Genomic DNA, 25,129 nt, shown 5'->3' with positions numbered 1-25,129 from the left:
ATCTATGAACTTAACTGTCAAAACTGAACTTAACTGTCGAAACTGAACTTAACCATCGAAACTAAATTTTGCTGTCGAAACTGAATTTTGCTGTCGAAACTGAACGCACTAGCAAGGTGAGGCTACACGTTGGTCGACTGAATTTTTCATTTCTGGTTAGTCGATTTTGCAGCCGTTCGATACGAAATCAAGGGCATGCGATTCATCTTCAACCTCCACCCCCCTGAGCCGCCAGCCATCACCAGCCAAACAGCAGCCCCACGCCACCCGCGGCCGGCGGTGCGCCGCCCCGCCCGCCCCGAAAACACTCCCCACCGCCGGTCCGCCGCCGCCCCGACCATCCCTCTAGGCCCCCCGTCTCGAGCTTTTTCTCCGGCGATCCCCACGCCACCGTCCCGCCAACGCCCCACCACCGCCGGCGACCACCGCCCCCATCATGAACCCTAAGATAGATAGTGGGGTACCTCTCCGGCGAGCCCCCCTCCCCGCTGCGGCTGGTTCTTCCTTCACCCTGGCGAGCCTCCCCCACCCCTTGAAAATCGACTGACCCAAAAGTCGATTCAGTCGACTGAAGTGTAGCTAAATTAGAGTAGCATCGCAAGCAAGAGCAAGAGCGAGAGCAGCAGCGCGAGCAAGAGCAATAGCAAGAGCAGACCAGGCAGGGGACCGAGAGCAAGAGCAGAGCAGCAGCACGAGCGAGAGCTAAAGCAGCAGCAGCTCCTACTGATGTGGACATCGCCACCGAGGGAGCGACGTCGTGGAGGAAGTGGCCGGCGACGCCGCCGTGGATGGAGCCACGCCGTGTCGGCTCGGGACCGAGCGCCAGCAGCACCGTGAGATCGAATCAAGAAGAAAATGCGGCGATTAGTGTACAACCTCTTTGGCGGCGCCGATTAGGCCGCAGCTTCATCCGAGGAAATGGTGATGATGATGCTCTTCCGGTGGTGCAGGTGAATACGGCGGTGTGGGAATGGAGGTGGTGCGAAAGACGAGGGGAACATCGGGGCAACTCCTTGGAGGTGGAGGACGGGGTGGCTGAACCAGCCGGACGATGAGATCGACGACGGATCCTCATCCGGTACGGTGGATGAGGGACGTCAAGGTGTTGCTGTGGACGATGTCGTCAGGGAAGAGGCTCTGGCTGGGTGGCGGACGGAGCAGGGTGTGGGTTTCGTCGCGGGTTTTCGTGGCCTCGGTGTACGAATGGGTGGGCAGATGGGATGGTAGTGGGGAACCATGGCTTAGAGACGCGCTTGTCCGAAATGTGGGGTAAGTTACGAAAGTACCCCCACCGATTTGAGGCGGTTCTTTCGGTTCAGGGGTACCACGGGCATTTCGCGTGTCGGGATTTCACAGGAGGTGGGAGTTTTCGCGCGCGTTGTAATTTCGGAATAGCAAGGCGCGGGTTGAGATGGAGGGAGTTGTCGGAGCACAACGAGACAAAGATATATCTTAAATATTTCGGGCTAACAAGGCGCGGGTTGAAATTTCCGGACAAGCCTAACGTGTACTGTACCAAATCAATGCGCACTACAAATGTCATTCAAAACTTTGAATTCATGTTATGTTCAATTAAAATATTTCGCTACGTGTATAATGCATGCAACCTACTACTCAAATGAACGTTTTAGTGCATTCCAAACGTATATACTACCGCTTCAATATGAACTAAATTTGAATTCGTTTCTCTATTTGAATAAGATCTACAGTAATGATTGTTGTGAAGTCAAAGCATTTGAATTCGTTTCTCTGTTTTAATAAGATCTACAATCATCATTATTGTCAAGTTAAACCATCGTTTGTGTATTATCTTCACAGCACACCACATGATTAGTCTCGAGTTACATATGAACTATGTGTACTATATGAACTCGAACTAGATTTTTTGAATCCACTTTATTTTGATTTCAAATCACATTACATTTCTAGCTCTAGCTAGATCTTCATAATCTAAACCATGTCTCATATGTATAATGTGTTTATCACATTATGTATGGTGCCCCGCCCCCTACGCCTACAAGTATTTAGATGTGAGTTGCAAACACCACACATTACCACAAATTCAAATAAAATGTGAGAATGTTCGATATATAGTATTGTTTAGATTGTTCGATATTTAGTTGTAAGCTGCAAACGCCACACATTATCACAAATTCAAATAAAATGTGAGATTGTTTGATGTATAGTATGGTTTAGATTGTTCGGCATTTAGCTGTGAGTTGCAAACGCCATGCATTATCACATTATGGTATAACATGTGCACAGCACGTGTATCACCGCTATATTCATGCATGCAATGTTTAAAACACTATGATCTCCTATTCAAATATATGAATCCGCTTTCATATCAAATTATGATCTTTGTTAGTCTCTTACACCCACACAATCCTCTAACCTTTGTAGCTACCACTAACTTTCTCTCGTGCATGCACACGCCCTCCTCGCCCTCCCCCTCCCTCGGCATTCTATCCACCGGGCACATTCATTTTTTTCTTTAGGTCGTTCTCCCAGAGTCTCCACAACTCCTTTCCGACACACACCGATCGATAAACCTCTCCAGCGATGCCTGCCTACAACATACACACACACCTTCAATCTCCTCCTTTATGTGTCCTTGCCTCGTGTCTCTCATACGGTCAGACACACGTGTAAACTCTCGCCCCTCTTTTCATCGATCTCACAACCGCACACTCCTCCCCCTATCTAGCTAGTAGTTGGGCCTCTCGCACCACCTCCTAGCTCCATTCTCTCTGTCTATCCGTCTCGCTGGGCCTTATTTGCCTCTAACAAATGGACGTACACCGACCGATCTCTCGCTATACATATAGCTAGCTAGGTCCTTATAACTCGTTTTTACCCACACGTCAATCGATCTACCTCATTAGTTGTGTCTCTCCCTTCCTCCGACAAACAACAATTGATCTACCGATCTAGTTAGGTTTGCTTACCAAACACATGGTTCCCCTTCATCATCCATGGATGCGTCCCGACAGATCTATCACGCACAGGCACACACAGAAACACATCCCCACTCTTATTGATAACATTGCAGTTCCACCCTCAGTTTGTCTAGTAGGCCTCTCCCACCATCTTCCAGAAGCAACTCCATCACCCATCCAGCACTCTACCCCTCTCCCTCCCTCTCTCCTCTCTCTCTCTCTCTCTGTCCCATCATATTTCCCGTCCTTCAGTTATGTATGGATGTCGACCGATCTCCCTCAAGACATAGCTGGGTCTCTCCTTCTCAACACATATACGAGTCGTTCTACCTCTATAGTTAGGCCTCTGCCTACCCCTCCCCCACCCCTCCCCCCACACACACCGATACATCGAGCGCTCTAGTCATGTCTCCCTGCCACACACAAACTTGACATGTGCCCTCTAACGTTCCGGTAGGCCAGTCGCCCTATATCTTTGACTTGCACACACACACAATTTCGATGGCTCTCTTCATCGATCTCGCACCCACCCACTTGATCCTCTCTTCGACTCTATCGATAGCTATGACCCCTCCCTCTCTTCTCGTGGATTGCCCGACCCTCTATGTATGATATGGATAGGCCTCCATTTCACACACATTGCATGCAAAATTTTGTTTGAGATGTCATCGACACATATTCCCACAAATAATTCACGAAATCAACCCCCACCCCACCCCACCCCAAACAAAAAACACTCACGAATGCGGTTTGTATCTCTCACACACACCCACGTAGGTGGGGGACGTGCACGAAGAGAAGAGGTGCATGCACGGCGCACGTACTCCCGTCTCTTTCCCAACCACACCCGCGCGGGTACACGGTGGAGCTCATTTCTGTACAAAAAAGGCAGCCCACGTGGTAATTTGGTACGTGTACTGGTTGTCCACTTGGTGGAGGGAGGATCGTCTACCATGGGTGAACAAACAAATTGCGACTTGACGTGCTATGTTAAAAAAGAGGCAAACCATGTGGGGCCTACCTTAGAGGCAAGGCTCTATACACTAGAGTACTTTTGATGTGTCCCGTCAACTCGTAGAACGAGGAGAAGCTTGCTTAGTACGCCGTCTCCCCCGTTCCTAAATATAAGTCTTTGTAGAGATTTCACCATGAACCACATGCGGATGTATATACATGCATTTTAAGTGTAGATTCATTCATTTTGTTCCGTATGTAGTGGAATCTCTACAAAGACTTATCTACTAGTAATAGCTAGCCCCCACCACTTGGAATTCTCTATCCTCTCCTTGAGCCACATCATCAAAATTGATGTAGCCGTTAGATGAAGTAAATCAGTCCATAATAGCCGTCTGATCTAGACGTTGAGAGGCTCCGCACTAAGCCACATGCAAGCATGCAGAAATACCGTGGCACATGCATGTGAGTGGGTTTTAAATCACATCAACATGTCTGCATGCAAGCATGCACCGGTAGCATGCATGTAAGTGAGCTTTTAAGTCCCATTAACATGTCAAAAAGAAAAATATAATCCCATTATGCAGTAGGAGTTGGCTGATCTTTTTTCCTTACGTGGGATGATCTAAATGATGATGGGAGTTTATTTAGTTTGGCTACCACATTTGTCATGCGGTTATAGAGTTTTTTTAGTTCTATGAAATCGATAATTTTGCACAGAGAGATATACCGCTGTTCCGCGGCAACGCGCGGGGACTCATCTAGTAATATTTAGGAACAGAGGGAGTACTATGTAAAGAGTTAGGTGTCGCACGGTGATAGTGTGAGGTGGGCCATGTAATCACTGAGCCTGCGTGTTTTCACTGCTCTTGCACGCCTCCGCTGTAAGAATGGAGAAAATTGTAATCTAGTAGTAGTACCTCCTTTCGCCGAAAGCGTGGGACATCCAGCAGTCCTACCACCTCAGTAATAAAGACCAATGAGCCGTCAAATCACATAGACCCAACAGTAAGTTGGACGGACGAAGCAACCATCACTCTTGCGCCAGTGAGAGGTCGCGTCCGCTCTGCCCGGGCATGAATGCGGCACCGATTCTTTGGAGCGGCGCTGACCGTTTCGGGCGGGAAGCGCGCGCGGGCGATGGAGGGGCTTTGGGTGGGCCAGGCTGGTCAGGAGCGGGCGTGGCAGCTGTCCGCATGTCCCTACCGGACACGCCCGGAAACGAGAGGATGCACCGACTCTCGCGGCTAAAATCGTACACTACACAACATCTCTCTGTAGGAGTAGGTCGACCTGTCGCTCTCTCTAACACACACATGTTGTTAAACACACACATACACACACACACATGCACGCACCTTAGTCCCGTTGCACCTTCTAACGTGACTTATTACACCTAGACGGAGGGAGTAGTAAGTATATGAGATACGGTGGCACACTGACTTAAGTCGAATACAAGTGCCCAAAATTTGTGTGCATGTTATAATAAGGATTCACTTAAAATAGTACGTGAGCGAACAGAGGGATCAATTGGACAGTGTTCCCGAGCAGTAGCGAGATGTGTGAGGTAAGAAACACCGCTGGCGCTTTTATTTTTTCTTATTAATTTGTTTGTTTCACCCTCTGACTGGTGGGACCCAACATACTACATGGAGAGAGGTAAGGTGACTAAGGCTGCATTATTTCTGCACCATCGTGGATAGTCTTACCACCAAAGCCACATGACACGATTATGATTGAAATCCTAATGACTCCCACACACACACAAAAAACACGGCATGCTTGTCACACGAATGCAGGAATGTATAAAAGGTTATTTCCCTCTCGTTGAACATAACGGGAGGGTTGTGTAGCTGGTTAGCCTGTTCGCTCAGCAAACTTGAGGTCTCGGGTTCGATAACTACACTTGAGCATAATTTGTGCCAGGAGGATTCTTTGACTGGTCAAAATGTTTTCTATGGTTTGCATGCTTCACTCTCTCTCTCTCTCCAGTATATATATACACACTGGAGCCTCAGCGCTTGTAGTTGCTCTCTTCACACTCTCTCGCCCTCTCCCGCTAGAGCCTCAGTGCTTGTAGTTGCTCTCTTCACACTCTCTCGCCCTCTCCAGATCTAAACAAGACTATGTTGGCCTCTCTCTCCCCTCACTGTTGCTCAAAGAGCCGGCAGGATCCGTCCGCCGGGAAGGGAAGGAGGCTTAACGATGTCGCCGTCGGCGAGGGACTACCGGCGCAGCTGTTCACTTTCCACCCAGCGGTGGCGCGGGAGGGCCTCCGACCCCTTCTTCTTCGTCGTCGTCCCGTCGCCCACCGAACCACGCCCCAAGAACCTTAAGGTATAATTTACTTACTCCACATGCATTGCTCTAGCTGCATGTATACTATGAATCTAGGACGTGGTTCAAAGAGGAAAGGAGCGGGGGAAAGTAGTGGGAAAAGTTGTATATAGCATGAATCTAGGACATGGTTCAAAGAGGAAATGAAGGGGGAAAGTTGTATAGCATGAATCTAGGACGTGGTTCAAAGAGGAAAGGAATGGGGGAAAGTTGTGGGGAAAGTTGTATCGCATAAATCTAGGACGTGGTTCAAAGAGGAAAGGAAGGGGCGAAAGTACTAGTTCAAAAAGTAAAGGAAGGGCCAAGGCTGTAGAGTTTGAGCAGGACTAGATTTGCTGCGCTCACATAGGGAAAGGTGTCTAAAGATAACAAAACTGGGACCAACACAAATGTGCTTCTTGGTTGTTTGTTCTTTGTTGCAACAGACTGTGCATGACCACAGTACATCGGTAGATGCACATGGTGCTGGTGCGTCCACTGTCCCGTGCAACTCATTAGCTGTTGTTAATCTAAGGCCCTGTTTGGTTAAAAACTCCCTAGTACCTACCTGCTTGGTTCCAGGGACTAAACATGGACTAGAGGTTACTAAATGACATGCTAAAAGACCATGTTACCCCTAGTAATGAACTATAGAGACAAGGTGCGATGCGTGGCAGGGGCAACTGTTGGAAAAAGTCCCAAAAAGACTCCCTCGGGGTCTTCTTTCTTTAGTCCCAAATGCCCACTTTTAGTCCCTAAAAGTCCCTCCTGTTTGGTTTAGATGGGACTGACACGGAGTTTTTTTAGTCCCTACACCAAAATGTCCCTGTAAACAAACACCCTCTAATAATGCCGCTGGAAAATTGATGCAATGCCACAGTTAAAAGCAAATTACATGTTTAACGAATTTTATTGTTAATATAATCTCTATGTTAATATTAATCAATGCCACCATTTGAGAAATGCTACTGTCTTGCTTTCTTTCCCATTTAGATAAGGTAGATGCTTCTTTTTGTTGGCTTCTGTGTCATCCACCGTTATTGACCACTAATTGTTTCCTTTGCACCTCTGTGTAAACAGGGTTATCTACTTCACCTCGTTGCCATTGTGACCTTTTGTTGCACTGCACAAAACACTTTTGTTTTAAGAGTGTTTTGTGCAGTTCAACCAAAATGTCACACCGACAACGTTGCTTGATTGCTTGATCTTAGTGGAACTGCACAAGAGGAGATCTTACTTCCTATCCGTTAAGGCGAATTTGGTTCAGATCTTCTTCTTGTGAGTTGTTTGAATTCCGCATCATGAGAGGTCAGTACTAGCCTTCTTTCACATGATTCTGCAGTGTGCTTTCATATGTTGTGCTACTTGTACGATAATGTTGCTTGATTTTAGTGAACTGCACAAATGGAGACAAGACTTCCAATCTGTATGTGCACCGTAATATCCCATTGAGGTAAGATAAGGATATTTCACAACTGCTGGCCTGTATTTTGCCACTTTCATCAGAAAATTAAGTTTAGTACTATACTTGTGCTCCCTAATTGACATGCCAAATCTTACATTGAAGGCGAAGCTTGTCTGTTATTGAACCAAGTGATGAAGGGGAAGAACAAGCGGAAGAAAAACAAAAATCAACTCCCGGTGCTGTAATGAAGCACTGGAACTGTGATGACACAAGTAATGATATAGTTTTGCATCTTAATTTATTGCTATGGCTGGAACGAGCAATTGTTTTGCCACTGATTTGATGCCACTCTTAATGTAATATGTAATTATCTCTACTTGTGCAAACAGGGATCTTCTTTGAAGATACCATATATTTTAGTGGAACTGCACAAGAAGATGTTGGAAACATTAAACTAATCGAGGAGTATATAGTAAGCATGGCCACCACCGTAGATAGCAACAGATGGTTCCGGAGAAGTGCTTCATCTGTATGCTCTACACAATAAGCCTCCTGACAAAGGTTGGTACTCGCCCACTGATTTCATCCATATGATTGAGCTTTGTCATCTCTATTGGTGTTGTGCTACTGTTTAGATACTGTCATGAAAAAGTGGTATTGTCCTTGAGAAGTGCTTCATCTGTGCTGTTTTAAATATTTCCTTTCCTTTTTTTCGAGCAAACAGGGATGCTAGCATTTAGTAGTCCTCTTGTCTTTGCACAACAGGATCATCTTCCTCTGAAGAAGAATATGGAGTACGTGAAGTGACTAGTTCCGATTATGCCAGGATGAAGAAGCCCTGTCTATCTTCTCATCAGAAGGAGCAGTTGAAGGATGGTTACATTACTCCCCACAAGACCAAACTAACTTCAGCTCAGAAGGACTGACAAATCTCCATTTTTTGCTGTGATGCGCGAGTACAATGTTGTTCTAGGATTCTTTCTGGTGAGTTCCATTTTTCTAAAAGTGTGCTCTACATGGACCATGTATGTGCCTGTTGAAACTGTCAATTCATAGTACAATTTGCTTTATACTAATCACTTTTTTGTATTTGTGCAAACAGGGGTGCTCAGCTTGATTTCAATGGGAACTGCACAAAATGTTCATGAATACATCGAATCATTCATTTCCACCACAAGAAAGGAGGTGCCGATAAGTTCAAGGCGTTGCAACATATAAGGGCGAAATCATACAAGCTACGTGCGAATTTGGTTGATTTTGGTGGAACTGCACAAAAAGAACAGCTGGTTTATTTAGCACGAGGTGCCATGTCAATGTCCGAACTGATGGCAAACCCTGCCCATTCCACAATCATAGGCATTTGATATTTTGGAATGGGACAACCTTGTCAAATTTTGCTCATTGATTTTAGCAAGACATGCGTTTGATATTTTCGAATGGGACGCCCTTTGCTGTCAGCAGCGTCGATCAATTTTTTCTTTATTCTTTAGTTGTGAAGTAAATATTGCCTCTGACATGTGAGTCGCTGAGATGCATAATCATCGATTGTTTTGAATGTTCTCTATGAATTGCCAGGCCTGTGTGTTTGATTGCAATGTACAGAAACACTAAAAAGCTGCTCAAACTCTTTGTACTCCTTTTGTTCCTTTTTACTTCACACATTGTGAAAGTGCATACTTTTTTAATTGGTCAAGTAGAGATACTTGACTGCAGACAAAAATTGTATGCAGACTAGAAAGGACCGGAGGGAGTACGTGTGAAACTGCTGCAAACGAGGTGATCACCCTGGGAATAATGCTAGTATGTATTGTTTTGCATGTTCATCCAATGCCAGTGATACAGGAATTCAAACTAATCAAAATAAATTCATTCATACACGGTCGGATTTCATATAAACATGCCGGATTTCATTACATTTCATACATTCTTCAACTAAAAAGGGGTGCGTTGGAGGTATAATTAATTAACCGAAGCTAACCACCTGTGTCCCGCTGAGCCGAACAGAAGCATCAGTGACTTAACTGCAGGTGTAGTTGCGTAACTGACATGTGGCCTATTGGGCCCACGTGTCAGTCGGCCAACTGCACCAGCAGTTAAGTAGAAGCAGTGTTCTTCTCCAGCGCAGCTCTGCGACTCCACGTCGCCGCCAAGAAGCTAACCGGCCGTCAATGGTCAACCCGCCTAGTTTGGCTTCAACCGGAGGGTAGCAGCGGTGGCCTTACTTGGACCCGAGCGGCGGTGACCTACCGTGTTATACTCTTCCTCGTTTTCTGTGTGGTGTGGCCTCGTTGGCAGCGGGGTGGGGCCTCGACGGAGCCACCGATGTCCTCTATCTCGTTGCCAGCAGGGTGGGGCCTCGGCTGAGCCGGCGATGTCCTCTGCCTCGTTGTTGGCGGGGTGGGGCCTCGGCGGAGCCGGCGGTGTCCTCTGACTCATTGTTGGCGCCGCGGGGCCTCGGCGGAGCAGGGCCTCGTCGACGCCAGCAGAGCGGGGACTCGTTAGAGCCGGCATTGTCCTCTGCCTCGTCCTCGGTCTCGCCAAACAGCGCCTCGCCCGCTTCATCGCCCTCTTTGCTAGCTTCTTTGTAGGCGGCTGCAGCCTCCGCCCCCTGCATGCGGTACCACCAGCACTCGAGGCGGCCCTTGTGGGCGGAGCGGTATGAGTCAAGCAGTGCCTCCTGCTCCGCCCGCTCCACGGTGATCTGCTCCTCCGCCTGCAGGTGCTCCTGGAGGAGATGGTGGTTGTAGGCGGTGTCGGCCTGCGCCTCCCGGAACTGCTCCTCATGCATCTGCCTCACCCTGTCCCTATATTGGGCACGGGCCTCGCCGATGGTCATGGTGCAATGCACCGGCGAGGATGGCGCGGAGGAGGGGGTTGGCGCCGGATCGTCGACTACCATGTTCTCCATTGGGACGTCGTTGTCCTTTGGCCGCCTGCCGGCCAGCCGGTCGGCAGCAATGGCTGCCATCTCCTTATGGTCCATCGTCCGCCTGTCCCAAAGAGCGCTGGAGCGCGAGGAAGCCATGTTGGGCAGTAGTGGTGTGGACAGGAGAAAGGGAACGGATGCGGATGACTACGGCTATGGCCGGCGCAGCAGTTTATATAGCAATGGTGGGCGGGCGGAGGGACGGACGTGTGGCGCCGGAGTAGCTGCCTCGGCAACCGCGTATCATTAATGTGGGCGGCAGATGGACGGACGGATGGCACTTGTGTTGTTTGAAGGCGGAGCAATCGCCTGCACCGGGAAGCGGGGCGGGTGGTGCTGACTATTTCGGGCGGAAAGCGCGCGCGGGCAACGAGATGACTTTACTTGGAGAGGATGACAATGGGGACCCACTAGGTCTAAAGCCTCACGTACGCAAGTGCCTCCTTATTAGATATATATAACTATAATTTATTTTGCTTCCTCCTGGTTTCCTGACATCACGGTCCCACACCATTGTCAACCTATATAGTAGTCAATAAACGAGAGAATTGCACAAGAAGCGGCCGACAGGTGGGACCAAGCAGCTCGAGCAGTATTTGTGTTTTTGAGGTGTGAGCACTGCAAAGTTTTTCGATGTTTAGCCCAGATATTAATTTTTCTCCTCTGAACAACAACGAAAACATCGCTGCGGGTATCAACTGGGTGGGTTGTGGCCCATCTAGCCCAGGCCAGATATCCAGCCCAGATATTAATTTTTTCAAGCTGAAAATGGCTAGCCCAGCTATACTTTTTTATGAATACCCAGGCAAGGTCAAGTTGTTATTCTCCGCCCCGCTGGGCTGCAAATCTTTCCTAGGAGGGATGCATTAGGCTTAACAAGAAAATGGGCTTTAAGAAATAATAAACGGATGTCGTGCTTCTTCTTCAATCTCGGATATTCTAGCTTCACCCGCCCAAAAAATGATTCCTCCCCCGACATCTGGGGCACACCGTTTTGGAAGCTGACCTATGGGCCTACTAAGTTGACGTACCAGGGGCTTTGTCAACTTAGTCAATATAAACGATTCTAGCTGTAGTGACCGTACGATGTCCATCCAACGGCCGTCGTGCTTCTTCAACCTCTGGTCTTCTTGCTCCAGCCGCCCAAAGCAGCGCCGGTCGTGTCGCCTGCTCCTGCCTCCCGTGGACGGCTGTGCTGACGCGGAGGCCTCACCGCCCCTACTACTCCCACCGCTGGCCAGGCCATCCCTCCACTCACCCACACCCCCTGTTATTCTGCGGTGATGGCAGCGCAGCCGAACCAGTGAACCCTCATACGCCTCTCCGCGTGTGCATCCACTGTCGCGTCTTCCCCGGCTCCGCGTCGTCCCCTTCCTAGGCCTCGCCGTCGTCCACCGCCCTGGTGCTCTCGGCGCGGCGTGGTCAACATGGTCAAGGAACGACTTCCATCGGAGGTGGACTGTACGTGGAGAGGCTGACAACTGGGTCCACGGCAGCCGCAAGGAAGTGCCTCCTTATTACACGCAAAATAATTATTCCTCCACCTGAGAGCGGGGACCACTAGATGGGCCACCGTATTTCGCGAAAAAAATGATTCACCCCCTGACTACTGGGACCCACGAGCTACATCTTTGCATGCAAGGGAATGCGTCCGGGAAAAAAAGATTCACCCTCCTGACTGCTGGGACCCACCAGCTACATCTTCGCACGCAAGGAAGTGCATTCGAAAAAAACGATTCGCCCCCCGACTGCTGACCCACCAGCTACACCTTCGCACGCAAGGAAGTGCATCCGGGTAAAAAAAATGATTCGCCCCCTGACTGCTGGGACCCAGCAGCTACACCTTCGCACGCAAGGAAGTGCATCCAGGAAAAAAAAACAAAACGATTCGCCCCCTGACTACTGGGACCCACCAGCTACATCTTCGCAGGCAAGGAAGTGCCTGACAGTCGGGACCCACCTGGTCGAAGCGTACGTAGCTTTGTCATTCTGGTCGCGAGCGTGTACGTACATACTGGTCGATGTAGAGACGAGCACGTGTTGTAGTAGAGGCGCGCATGTGTCGTAGTAGAGGCACGCACATAGCATGTACACGTACGTACAGCGGCCAGGGTGCAAGAAAGAAAATACGGCCACGTATGTGTACATACGGGCAGGGTCTCGAACGCCTACTCACGCATACATACGGCCAGGGCTCGTGTACATGGCTAGGTCAGAACGGAGAAACAACGTCGTAGTCGTGTTCATGGGGAGGCAACGGAATGCGTCGTGTTCATGGGAAGGCAACGGAATGCGTCGTATTCATGGGGAGGCAACGGAATGCGTCGTGTTCATCGGGAGGCAACGAAACGCGTGGGAGCCAACCGGCTGGGTCGGAACGGAATGCGTGGCCGTGTTCAAAGGGAGGGCTTGGACGGAACATGGAAACGAGGCCTGGCGTACCGCAGAACGGAGGAAACGGACCACCTATGGTCGAAACGGGGGTCCTGTTGATTGGGAGGGGTGTGGCGTACCACAAAACGGAAGAAACGGACCTCCTATGGTCGAAACGGGGGTCATGTTGATCGGGAGGGGTGTGGCGTACCGCAAAATGGACGAAACGGACCTCCTACGGTCGAAACTGGGGTCCTATTCATCGGGAGGGGTGTGGCGTACTGCAAAACGGGACTCCACGGGATACTGTTCGTCTCCACCATCGACCTCCTCCAGCCTCCACGAGCTACCGTCAACCTCCTCAAGCCTCCACGGGCTCCTGTTCATCCAGCCTCCACCGCGCGCTACTCCACCGACTACTGTTCAACCACCGTCCACCGTCTACTGTTCATCTAGCCCTCCACACCGCGGGGTCCTGTTCATCCAGAGGCAATGCCACTGCTCACTGTTGAAAGTGCAACTATCCCTAGGTGGTTTTGGTAATTCCTAACAACATATAGCTCATTGAGCTAATGATATTCCAAGATTAATATTTTAGGAAAAGTTCAATGAATGGCATGGCATGGATGAGGAAAGTGGACCCCTCAAAATACTAAGGACAAAAAGATTGGCTCAAGCTCAAAGCTCAAGACTCTACATTTTATATTTTAGTGATCCAAGATCACATTGAGTCTATAGGAAAAGCCAATACTATCAAGGAGGGATGAGGTGTTGCTTGATGAGGTTCTTGCTTCATAGTTCTTAGTGATATGCTCCAAAACCCTCAACTACCTTCCCACATCCACATATGACCTAAACCAAAAGTCAAACTCGGCCCCACCGATTCTTTCTATCCGGCGCCACCGAGTTCAGATGTCATAGCCACTGCCACAAACCCTAGGCAAATCGGTCTCACCGATAGGGATCTCGGTCACACCGAGATGGGGTTGTAATCTCTCTGTTTCCCTTCGTAACGTTTCGGTCCTACCGAGATGAGCGATCGGTCCCACCGAGATTGCAATGTAAACTCTCTGTTTCCCTTTTGTAACATTTCGGTCCCACCGAAATGAGCGATCGGTCCCACCGAGTTTACCTGACCAACTCTCTGGTTAGCTTATTACCAAAATCGGTCCCACCGAGTTTGTGTAATCGGTCACACCGAGATTACGTTATGCCCTAACCCTAACCATATCGGTCCTACCGAGTTGCATCTCAGTCCCACCGAAAATCCTAACGGTCACTAGGTTTGCTAAATCGGTCCGACCGAGTTTCTCAATTCGGTCTCACCGAGATTGGTAAATTGTGTGTAACGGTTAGTTTTTGTGTGGAGGCTATATATACCCCTCCACCCACTCTTCATTCGTGGAGAGAGCCATCAGAACATACCTACACTTCCAATACACATTTTCTGAGAGAGAACCACCTACTCATGTGTTGAGGCCAAGATATTCCATTCCTACCATATGAATCTTGATCTCTAGCCTTCCCAAGTTGCTTTCCACTCAAATCTTCTTTCCACCAAATCCATCCTGGAGAGAGTTGAGTGTTGGGGAGACTATCATTTGAAGCACAAGAGCAAGGAGTTCATCATCAACACACCATTTGTTACTTCTTGGAGAGTGGTGTCTCCTAGATTGGCTAGGTGTCACTTGGGAGCCTCCGACAAAGATTGTGGAGTTGAACCAAGGAGTTTGTAAGGGCAAGGAGATCGCCTACTTCGTGAAGATCTACCGCTAGTGAGGCAAGTCCTTCGTGGGCGATGGCCATGATGGGATAGACAAGGTTGCTTCTTCGTGGACCCTTCGTGGGTGGAGCCCTCCGTGGACTCGCGCAACCGTTACCCTCCGTGGGTTGAAGTCTCCATCAACGTGGATGTACGATAACACCACCTATCGGAACCACGACAAAAACATCCGTGTCTCCAATTGCGTTTGAATTCTCCAAACCCTTCCCTTTACATTCTTGCAAGTTGCATGCTTTACTTTCCGCTGCTCATAGACTCTTTGCATGCTTGCTTGAATTGTGTTAAGATTGCTTGACTTGTGCTAAGTTGCTAAAATCTGCCAAGACTAAAATTGGGAAAAAGATAGATTTTTAATTGGTCAAGTAGTCTAATTCACCCCCTCTAGACATACTTTCGATCCTACAAGTGGTATCAGAGCTTTGGTCTCCATTTGCTTTGATTTCCATAGCTTTTGGTGGTCATAGCCTTGGTTTCACAACCTAGGAGAGTATGGCGTCTAGCGAGGGAAATTATCACTGTGGAGGTCCTTACTTTGATGGTACTAATTTTGCTAGTTGGAAGCATAAGATGAAAATGCATATTCTTGGACATAACCCCGCCGTTTGGGCTATTGTGTGTGTTGGCTTGCAAGGTGAATTCTTTGATGGGAGAGAACCGAATCGTGAAGCTACCGTGGATGAGTTGAAGATGCTACAATACAATGCTCAAGCTTGTGATATCCTCTTCAACGGATTGTGCCCCGAAGAATTCAACAAAATCAGTCGTCTTGAGAATGCAAAGGAAATTTGGGATACTTTGATTGATATGCACGAAGGTACCGACTCCGTCAAGGAATCCAAGTTGGGTGTGCTTCAAAGTGAACTTGACAAGTTCAAAATTAAGGATGGTAAAGGTGTCGCTGAAATGTACTCTAGTCTTGCTCTTATCACAAATGAGATTGCCGGCTTAGGAAGTGAAGAGATGACCGACAAATTCATCATCCAGAAGATCCTAAGAGCCTTGGATGGAAAATACGATACCGTATGCACATTGATCCAAATGATGCCAAATTACAAAGATCTCAATCCTACGGAAGTCATTGGAAGAATTGTTGCTCATGAGATGTCACCCAAGGATAAGGAGGAGCTCCATAACAAGTCAAGTGGTGCTTACAAAGCCTCATGTGAAGCCCACATCATCAAGTGAGAAACAAACCTTCAATGAAGAATTGAGCCTAATGGTGAAGAACTTCAACAAGTTCTACAAGAATAGAAGCAAAGAGAGAAGTTCCAAGTCAAGGTCCTACAATGACAAAAGATCTTCTAGTCGAGAGCGAAACTGCTACAATTGTGGAAGACCCGGACACTACTCCAATGAGTGTACGGCTCCCCACAAGAGAAGAGAAGATTCTCCCAAAAGAAGAAGTAGAAGAGAAGAATCACCATCAAGGAGAGAAGGAGTAGGGATGATCGATATGAACGAAGACCCTCTCGGAGAAGCAAGGATTCGGAAAGGAAGGACAAGTCATCAAGGAGCTACACAAAACGAAGACATCAAGCTCATGTTGGTGAATGGGTATCCGGCTCCGACTCCGACAATGACTCCGAGAGAAGCTATCACTCCGACTCCGAATATACTCAAGATGAAGGTGTTGCCGGTCTAGCACTTGTGTCAACCAACTCCTACGACATATTTGATTCACCAAATGAAGGAATTGGAAGATGCTTCATGGCCAAAGGTCCAAAGGTATCACACCCCGAGTATGTTGATTTCAATAGTGATGAAGATGACTTGTTAGGTGATGATGATTTACTTGTTGACAACTATAGTGATGAATACTATGATGAAACGAATGACAATGATAAGGAGAAGATTGAGTCTCTAACTAAAGAACTAAACACTCTTAAGTTAGCTCATGAAACTATCTTAGGAGATCATCGAGAACTTTTAAGGACTCATGAGAAATTACGTTTTGAAAAGCTCAACCTTGAGCAAGAGCATGAGTTCTTAAAGGCAATCAATGATGATCTTCGCAAGAAAAGTTCTTCTTACATTGCCAAGCGTTTACTCTTATCCACTTACATGCCTCAAGTCAAGTCTAGTAACAAGAACAAGAAAGATTCTTCTTCTAGTAGTAACAATAATCATGCTAAATCCAATGTTGTTGCTTCTAGTAGTTCTCTTGATTCCACTAATGATTCTCTTAGCCAAGTTACACTTGAGCAAGAAAATAGCTTATTGAAGGGAATTATAGAGAAAGGTGTTTACAAGAGCCTTGCCGGGAGTAAGCAATTCGAGGAAATTGTACGCAAGCAAGGAAGGCACCGGAAGAATCAAGGTATTGGTTTTGAACGAAAGTTCAATGCCAATGGAGTTGAGTGGGAAGAAGATCAATACCCCAAGACGAAGTTTGTTCCTCAACAAGAGAAGTATGATCCTACTTCTTTCAAAGGGACACAAGCTCAAGATGATCTTCCACCACAAGACCACAAGCAAAAAGGCAAGGACAAGCTTCAAGAGGAAATTGATGCATTTGAAGAAGCTCCTAAGGCCTTGGTCAAGTGGGTTCCCAAGACTACATCAAGTTCCACTTCATCAAGTACAACTACAACTCCGAGGATTCCCATCAAGATGGTGTGGATCCTGAAGAAGAAGAACTAGAGAGTTCTTGAGGGTGACTCCGCCAACATACTTCACTCTTATCATTTTGGCAAGAACAAGTGCAATCAACTTCCACATCTTGCACTAGTTCAAGGAGTCACAAACCCTCTTGTTGGTAAGACAAGGGACAAGGTAACCTAAAGCTTTCATAGACATCATCTTTGTGTGCATCACTCTATGTCTATGGATATCCTTGTTTGTTCCTTGTGGGACTAACCCGTGTAGGTATTGAAAGTGCAACTCACTCCAAAGGATAGCTCCAAATGATCTACATAAACATGCATCCACATCTTCAACACCTACATGAAGTCATCATCGACAAAACCCAAGGTTAGTTCATCCCTCTTAGGGGGGATCTCACATCTAGGGGGAGCTTTACTCTAACAATTGAGTTAAAGCAACTCTAATGGTGTGAACACAACAACGCTTTATGTAAAAGTGGTAACCCCACTTGTGCTTAAACGATGAGTATGGCCTATGATCAAATGTTCTCATTTGACTCCTAATTCAATATACTCATATATAGATGACCTAGTCATCGCCAATTGCTTGATAGATGCTATAATTGTTTGTGCATGCTTTGCCACATATTTCATTTGTCATTTTATTGTGTGAGCATGTTGGTTGCATAATTTACTCATTCGAGGACATCCACTTGTTGTTTTGATTGATTGGTTTCCTTTTCTTTTGGCCAAGTGGATGGACAAGAATGCCTAAGAACCTTCCCTAGCTATCTATGCTTTTCTCGTCTCAAACTCTATTCATGTTGCATCACAAAATTTGATCAAGTTAGATTCGAACCACTCTGTGTGAGGAGCACTCGGAGTCCCCGATTCGTCATAGACTTAAACTTCCAAAACTTCTTTGTGCGTTTCGGTCAGACCGATTCACCCATTTCGGTCGTACCGAGATCACTAAGTCAATCTAGGTTTTCAACCTCGGTGCAACCGATTCTAACTTTTCGGTCACACCGAGTTTCAGTAACTGCTTGCAGTTATGAATCTCGGTGCCACCGAGTTGTTCCACTCGGTCACACCGACAGGGTCGGGCTATATATATCCACGGGTCAAATTTTGGAAAACTTTCCGAACCTCCTCGACCCGCGCTTAGCCCGCTCTGCCTCTAGGGTCTTCGGATCGTCCTCCTCATCACCAGTTGCCTCCTGCCGCTGGTCTCCGCCGCCGTCAACGAGAATCATCCCCGCCGTTGCCGCCGTAGCGAGTTCATCACCGAACTAGGGTATGAACTTGATCACTGTGCTATCCTTATCTGATTCCTAGCACATTGTGTTCGCCATGAATCTTGCCACGATTGAACCTATCTTATCCAATCAAAACACTCCGTAGATTAGAGATGATTTGAAAATTTAGGGTTAGGTTTCTGCCGAAACCATCTCGGACCAACCGAGTTGTGGAACTCGGTACCACCAATTCGGCTCAGGCCATTGCACATGCGACTCTCGGTTTGACCGAGAATTGCAAATCGGTGTAACCGAGTTCAAGACTTTGTGAAACCCTAGTAGTCTTGGTGCCACCGAATTGTGACTCGGTCTGACCGAGTTCACTAGTTTAGGTTCCAACAGCTGCTTCGGTATCACCGAGTTACAAATCGGTTGATCCGAAATGCTTTCTGTGGAAAACTAAAACTAAGTTTTCGACTCATTCTTTTGCAAACCACTCTGCATTTTGTGATGCTCATCCACTTTATCTCATCTATATCTATTCACAGGGTCTGCTGTTAGTGTTTGCAATATGTCTGATCAGAGTGATAGCCAGAACAAGTCAGAGGAGCAGGTTCACTTGAGTGAGGGCACTAGTCCCTCTAGCAGCTCTAATGAGGGTAGCAGGAGCACCCCAAGCAACTTACCCAAAGGTGCCACCAGGTCCAGAAAGAAGAAAACGTCTGAATCTGAGGATGAAGACTATGTGGCAGTTGAGGATGAGGCCACTTCCAAGAAGAAAGTGGTTAAGAAGGAATATAGCACTGCTGCTGCCATTAAGCCTGGTATGAAAACCAAAGTGCCTGCAAAGAGAATTCCCATGTCTAAAGCCAGAGCCTCTACTCAAGTACCTTTGGAATCTGAACCCAAAGAAGCTATTGCGGAAGGGAAGAAGAGGAAAGAGAGGGTCAAGAAAACCACTACTAGAGTGCTTGGGAGATCCTCAATCATGAGAGATTCTGAAGAGGAAGAGGAAGAATATGCTGCACCAACACCCAAAGCTCAGAAGCTTATGGGTGATGCCATCAGGGCAGGGGCTGTTCCATCTAAGCCTAAGACTGCTCCTAAGGCTGCTGCTCCAGCTCCAAAGCCAAAACCAAAGAGGAGCACCAGGAGCATCCCTGCTGAGGAGAAGAACAATGCCCCAGTGCCTGAAGCTGAAATGGAAGAAGAAGATGATGAGTCACATGTCTTGAGGAAGTTGAAGCCAAAAATTCCAGATCACAATGATGCTCATCCAGTAGCTGAGAACATGAAGATAAGGAAGGACTCGGGATTGAGGCTATGGAGAGAGTCTGATCCATATGCCACTAGGAGAAGGACTGCTGTGGACTACAGGTTCCATACAAAGGAACATCAGGACTTCGATGAGACCATCTTGCTTGACAAGAAACCAATAGTGGGTGACATGAGATGGGTCGACTGGGACTACATCAAGGAGAATGATGAACATTATCCAGGTGTGTATGATAGTTTCAAGGCTTGTGGAGTTGATGAGTTTGTGGCTCAGAAGCTCACAAAATGGAACGATGAGCTCATCATGCAGTTCTACTCCACAGCTCACTTCTACCCAGATGGAATGATTGTCTGGATGTCTGAAGGTACTAGGTACCAGTCCACGGTTGCTGAATGGGAGAAGTTGATCAATGCCCCAAAAGAGAGTGAAGATGACTTGGATGTCTATGCCAACAAGAAGAAGGATCACAACACCATGGCACACATGTACAAGGAGATCCCAGATGCTGCTCTTGAGACACACAAGTTTGGATCTGTACATTACCTTCTGTCAGGCTTGCCAACTATCAACTGGATCCTCGGGCACACTCTCTTACCAAAGTCAGGTGATCAAGAGATGATCAGAGGCCATGAAATAAACTTGCTTCACATCTTTGATGTCCCACAGAAGTTCAAAGTCATGAGCCTAATAGTGGAAACCATAAAGAGGACAGCTGCAGATCAGAAGAGGAGTTGTGGGTATGCCCCACAGATTCAGGAGCTGATTAACTCCAAGATGGGCACAGGCACATATCTGCTGGACAAGGAGCACCTGCCCATCTACCCAGAATTTGAGGACAACATTGTGGTTATGAATGAGGATGAACCATCTTCTATGCACATTCAAGCTAAGAAGGAGAAGGCAAAGGCTAAAAAGGCTGCAAGGATGCCAACTACTGAAGAAGCATCTCGGTATCTTCTGAAGAGCAAGCAAGATCAGCTTGGCTACTTGATTGCCTCCACTCTAAGGATTGAGAAGGTACTGTCCACCCTGACTCAAAACCAGGAGAGCTTGGAGAGGATCGTGGAGCAAAAGTTCTATGACTTGGATGTGAAGGTAACTGAGATACAGTCTGTTGTGGAGCAACTTCAGGATGATATGCAGGAGAGGAAGGGCAAGACAACCACTGATGCATTTGCCAGAGTGCCTGGAGCTCAGAGGTCTGCTACAGTGCCTGTTCCAGACACCAGAGCCACTTCATCTGCACCAGCTACAGCTTCAGTGCCACCAGCTCCAGCACCTACTCCATCAGCTCCATCCACATCGACTGAAGCCTTCGTTCTTGGAGTTATCCGGACACCACCACCTGAAGACCAAGCCTGGGAGACGATTTAGTGCTATGCATTTTCTAGGAACTTTTTGGTAACTTGTTGCCAAAGGGGGAGAAAAATGTATAGATCATAGGCTTCAAGAGAGAGCGTTGCTTTTTATTCTCTCTTGCTTTGGTGGTTGAACTTTATTTGCTTGTTTGAGATACTTTCTGTCTGTGTGATACTTGGATGATCATGTGTGTTTGATCATATGCTACATTAATGCTTGTTGGATGACATTATCATTTTATTCCCTATATGATCATTCACTTTGCTTGGTGATGAGTGCATGTATTTAATTATTATCATTTTGAGCGCTCCACCAAGATGTATGTGACATGGAAGAGTAACCCATGAGCCTAATTCTCTGTGCATTTGCAGTCCAAAGCAAATCATAAACTATGCACAAATTTAGGGGGAGCTCTTGCTTTTCACATACTTCTCAAAGCGACAATGTTTTTCACTCTTATTATCATTTGTCGAAGCTTTGATCTATATGTTGTCATCAATTACCAAAAAGGGGGAGATTGAAAGTGCAACTATCCCTAGGTGGTTTTGGTAATTCCTAACAACATATAGCTCATTGAGCTAATGCTATTCCAAGATTAATATTTCAGGAAAAGCTCAATGAATGGCATGGCATGGATGAGGAAAGTGGACCCCTCAAAATACTAAGGACAAAAAGATTGGCTCAAGCTCAAAGCTCAAGACTCTACATTTTATATTTTAGTGATCCAAGATCACATTGAGTCTATAGGAAAAGCCAATACTATCAAGGAGGGATGAGGTGTTGCTTGATGAGGTTCTTGCTTCATAGTGCTTAGTGATATGCTCCAAAACCCTCAACTACCTTCCCACATCCACATATGACCTAAACCAAAAGTCAAACTCGGCCCCACCGATTCTTTCTATCCGGCGCCACCGAGTTCATATGTCATAGCCACTGCCACAAACCCTAGGCAAATCGGTCTCACCGATAGGGATCTCGGTCACACCGAGATGGGGTTGTAATCTCTCTGTTTCTCTTCGTAACGTTTCGGTCCTACCGAGATGAGCGAACGGTAACATTTCGGTCCCACCGAAATGAGCGATCGGTCCCATCGAGTTTACCTGACCAACTCTCTGGTTAGCTTATTACCAAAATCGGTCCCGCCGAGTTTGTGTAATCGGTCACACCGAGATTACGTTATGCCCTAACCCTAACCATATCGGTCCTACCAAGTTGCATCTCAGTCCCACCGAAAATCCTAACGGTCACTAGGTTTGCTAAATCGGTCCGACCGAGTTTTTCAATTCGGTCTCACCGAGATTGGTAAATTGTGTTTAACGGTTAGTTTTTGTGTGGAGGCTATATATACCCCTCCACCCACTCTTCATTCATGGAGAGAGCCATCAGAACATACCTACACTTCCAATACACATTTTCTGAGAGAGAACCACCTACTCATGTGTTGAGGCCAAGATATTCCATTCCTACCATATGTATCTTGATCTCTAGCCTTCCCAAGTTACTTTCCACTCAAATCTTCTTTCCACCAGTGTTGGGGAGACTATCATTTGAAGCACAAGAGCAAGGAGTTCATCATCAACACACCATTTGTTACTTCTTGGAGAGTGGTGTCTCCTGGATTGGCTAGGTGTCACTTGGGAGCCTCCGACAAAGATTGTGGAGTTGAACCAAGGAGTTTGTAAGGGCAAGGAGATCGCCTACTTCGTGAAGATCTACCGCTAGTGAGGCAAGTCCTTCGTGGGCAATGGCCATGATGGGATAGACAAGGTTGCTTCTTCATGGACCCTTTGTGGGTGGAGCCCTCCGTGGACTCGCGCAACCGTTACCCTCCGTGGGTTGAAGTCTCCATCAACGTGGATGTACGATAGCACCACCTATCGGAACCACGACAAAAACATCCGTGTCTCCAATTGCGTTTGAATTCTCCAAACCCTTCCCTTTACATTCTTGCAAGTTGCATGCTTTACTTTCCGCTGCTCATAGACTCTTTGCATGCTTGCTTGAATTGTGTTAAGATTGCTTGACTTGTGCTAAGTTGCTAAAATGTGCCAAGAACTAAAATTGGGGAAAAGGATAGATTTTTAATTGGTCAAGTAGTCTAATCACCCCCCCCCTCTAGACATACTTTCGATCCTACAACTGTTCATCCACCCCCCCCCCACCGCAACGCTCACTGTCCATCCAATCGATCGGCTTCAGTTAGCAGCAGTTGCGAAGGAATCGCTCGATCGGGTTCAGTTAACAGCCATCGATCGATCGCTCGAGTTCAGTAACGCGTAGCCTGCAGTGCAATCGCTCGGGTTCAGTTAGAGCCCAACGCCTCGCTCGGGTTCAGTTAGAGCCAAAGTCTCGCACACACGCACGTACGTGTATGAGAGAAACGTGCATCGCTCGGCCCCTGACCTCCCACCGTAACGGGGAACTCCCCGAAATTTTCCTCGCCCTCGCTTCTACCATGGTTTTTTCCGTCATGGACGGCCCAAAGAATGTCATGCAGCTGCGTCTCCGGCCCGCCCAGGATGAAAAACCCATTTTCCGTCATGATTTTTTATCATAGAAGTAGGAGCCCACCACATCTATGATGATACCGGGTTTTGTCCCAATTATCGTCATAGAAGTGTCATATGTATGACAGGAAAAAAATCGTTCGACCCAAAATGTCACGGATGTGTCTTTTTTTGTAGTGAAAGAATGAGCAGGCAGGGTAATAGTCTCAGGATGATGTTTATCAAAGAACAATTTGTATTTAAGCTCTCCTTCCCTATTCTTAACAATAAAATCATGTGCCACCATACTTTTATAATCTAAATAAACACGAGGCAGCACTTTTTCTTCCTTCTCATAATGCATAATAGGTATGTTAAAATGTGCAGCTAGGCATGAAGCATAGATGCCTCCAAAGATGGGCCCCTTTGTACGGTTCAGACTTAACCGTTTAGCAATAATGCCGCCCATACTAACAGAGTTATCACCGTATAAACCATGGAGCAAAATAATAATATCAGGGACACTAAGGTTTCCACGGTTTCCGCGACCAATTAAACAATGACTAGCAAATAATGCAAAATAGCGTAAAATAGGAAAATGTATGCTAGTGATTTGTGCATCGAAAACTTTCCTTGTTACCCCTATAGTGATAGTATCAATAAACCCATCCACATCCTCATGATGTGGTTCCTCTGTCTTGCCCTCGAAAGGGACTAAACAAACCCAACAAAAATCATAAAGTGACATTTCCTTATGCTCATCATATAAATGAAACTCCACCGTAGGTGGTGAGCTCCTAGAATGGAAATGAAAGTTTTGCACAAAGATATTTGTGAGTAAGAGATACTGATCGCGTTGGTCGTGGAGGAAAGCGGTGAGGCCTGCATTCTTAGCCAATTCATAAAAATCTTCATAAATCCCAGCTGCTCTCAAGAAATCATCGGAAGGCCATTCGCACGACCGAACCTCCGCGGTGCGAGGCAGATTATACTTAGGCTTCTGTGCCTTTTCCTTCGAGCTTCGGCTCGATGAGCCCCTCAAAAGTCTCTTCATCATTTTCTGAAAAATTCAGAAATTTTTAGTAACTTCAAAATAAAAGTAAACCAAACTCAATAATATTGATAGCAACTACTCCTACAAGTGCCTAGGGCCTATATCATGCATCAAAACTACTTGGAACCATATAAATTTGACATGCAAGCTCAAGAACAGGGTCACCTAAGCAGAAAAAATTTGCAATGAATAAAGCACTAGAACAAAAACTAATTGGACCAATGGAGGAGCCACATACCAAGGAACAATCTCCCCATGGCAGTTTTGTGAGAGGTGCTTTGAGCAAGGAGATCGAAAATGGCAGCAAAATGAGCTTGGACTCGGGTTTGAGCTGGTTGTTCGTGTTTGCGGGAGGAAGAAGGAGTGTGTGGGTGAAAGGATAAGTGGAGGAGGGCCACCGTGGGCCCACGAGGCAGGGGAGCGCGCCCTCCATCCTCG

Source organism: Triticum aestivum, chromosome 5A (genome assembly GCF_018294505.1).
Source record: "Triticum aestivum cultivar Chinese Spring chromosome 5A, IWGSC CS RefSeq v2.1, whole genome shotgun sequence".
NCBI lineage: Eukaryota > Viridiplantae > Streptophyta > Magnoliopsida > Poales > Poaceae > Triticum > Triticum aestivum.
The sequence above is the reverse complement of the archived record's forward strand: the minus strand, read 5'-3'. Positions refer to the sequence as shown.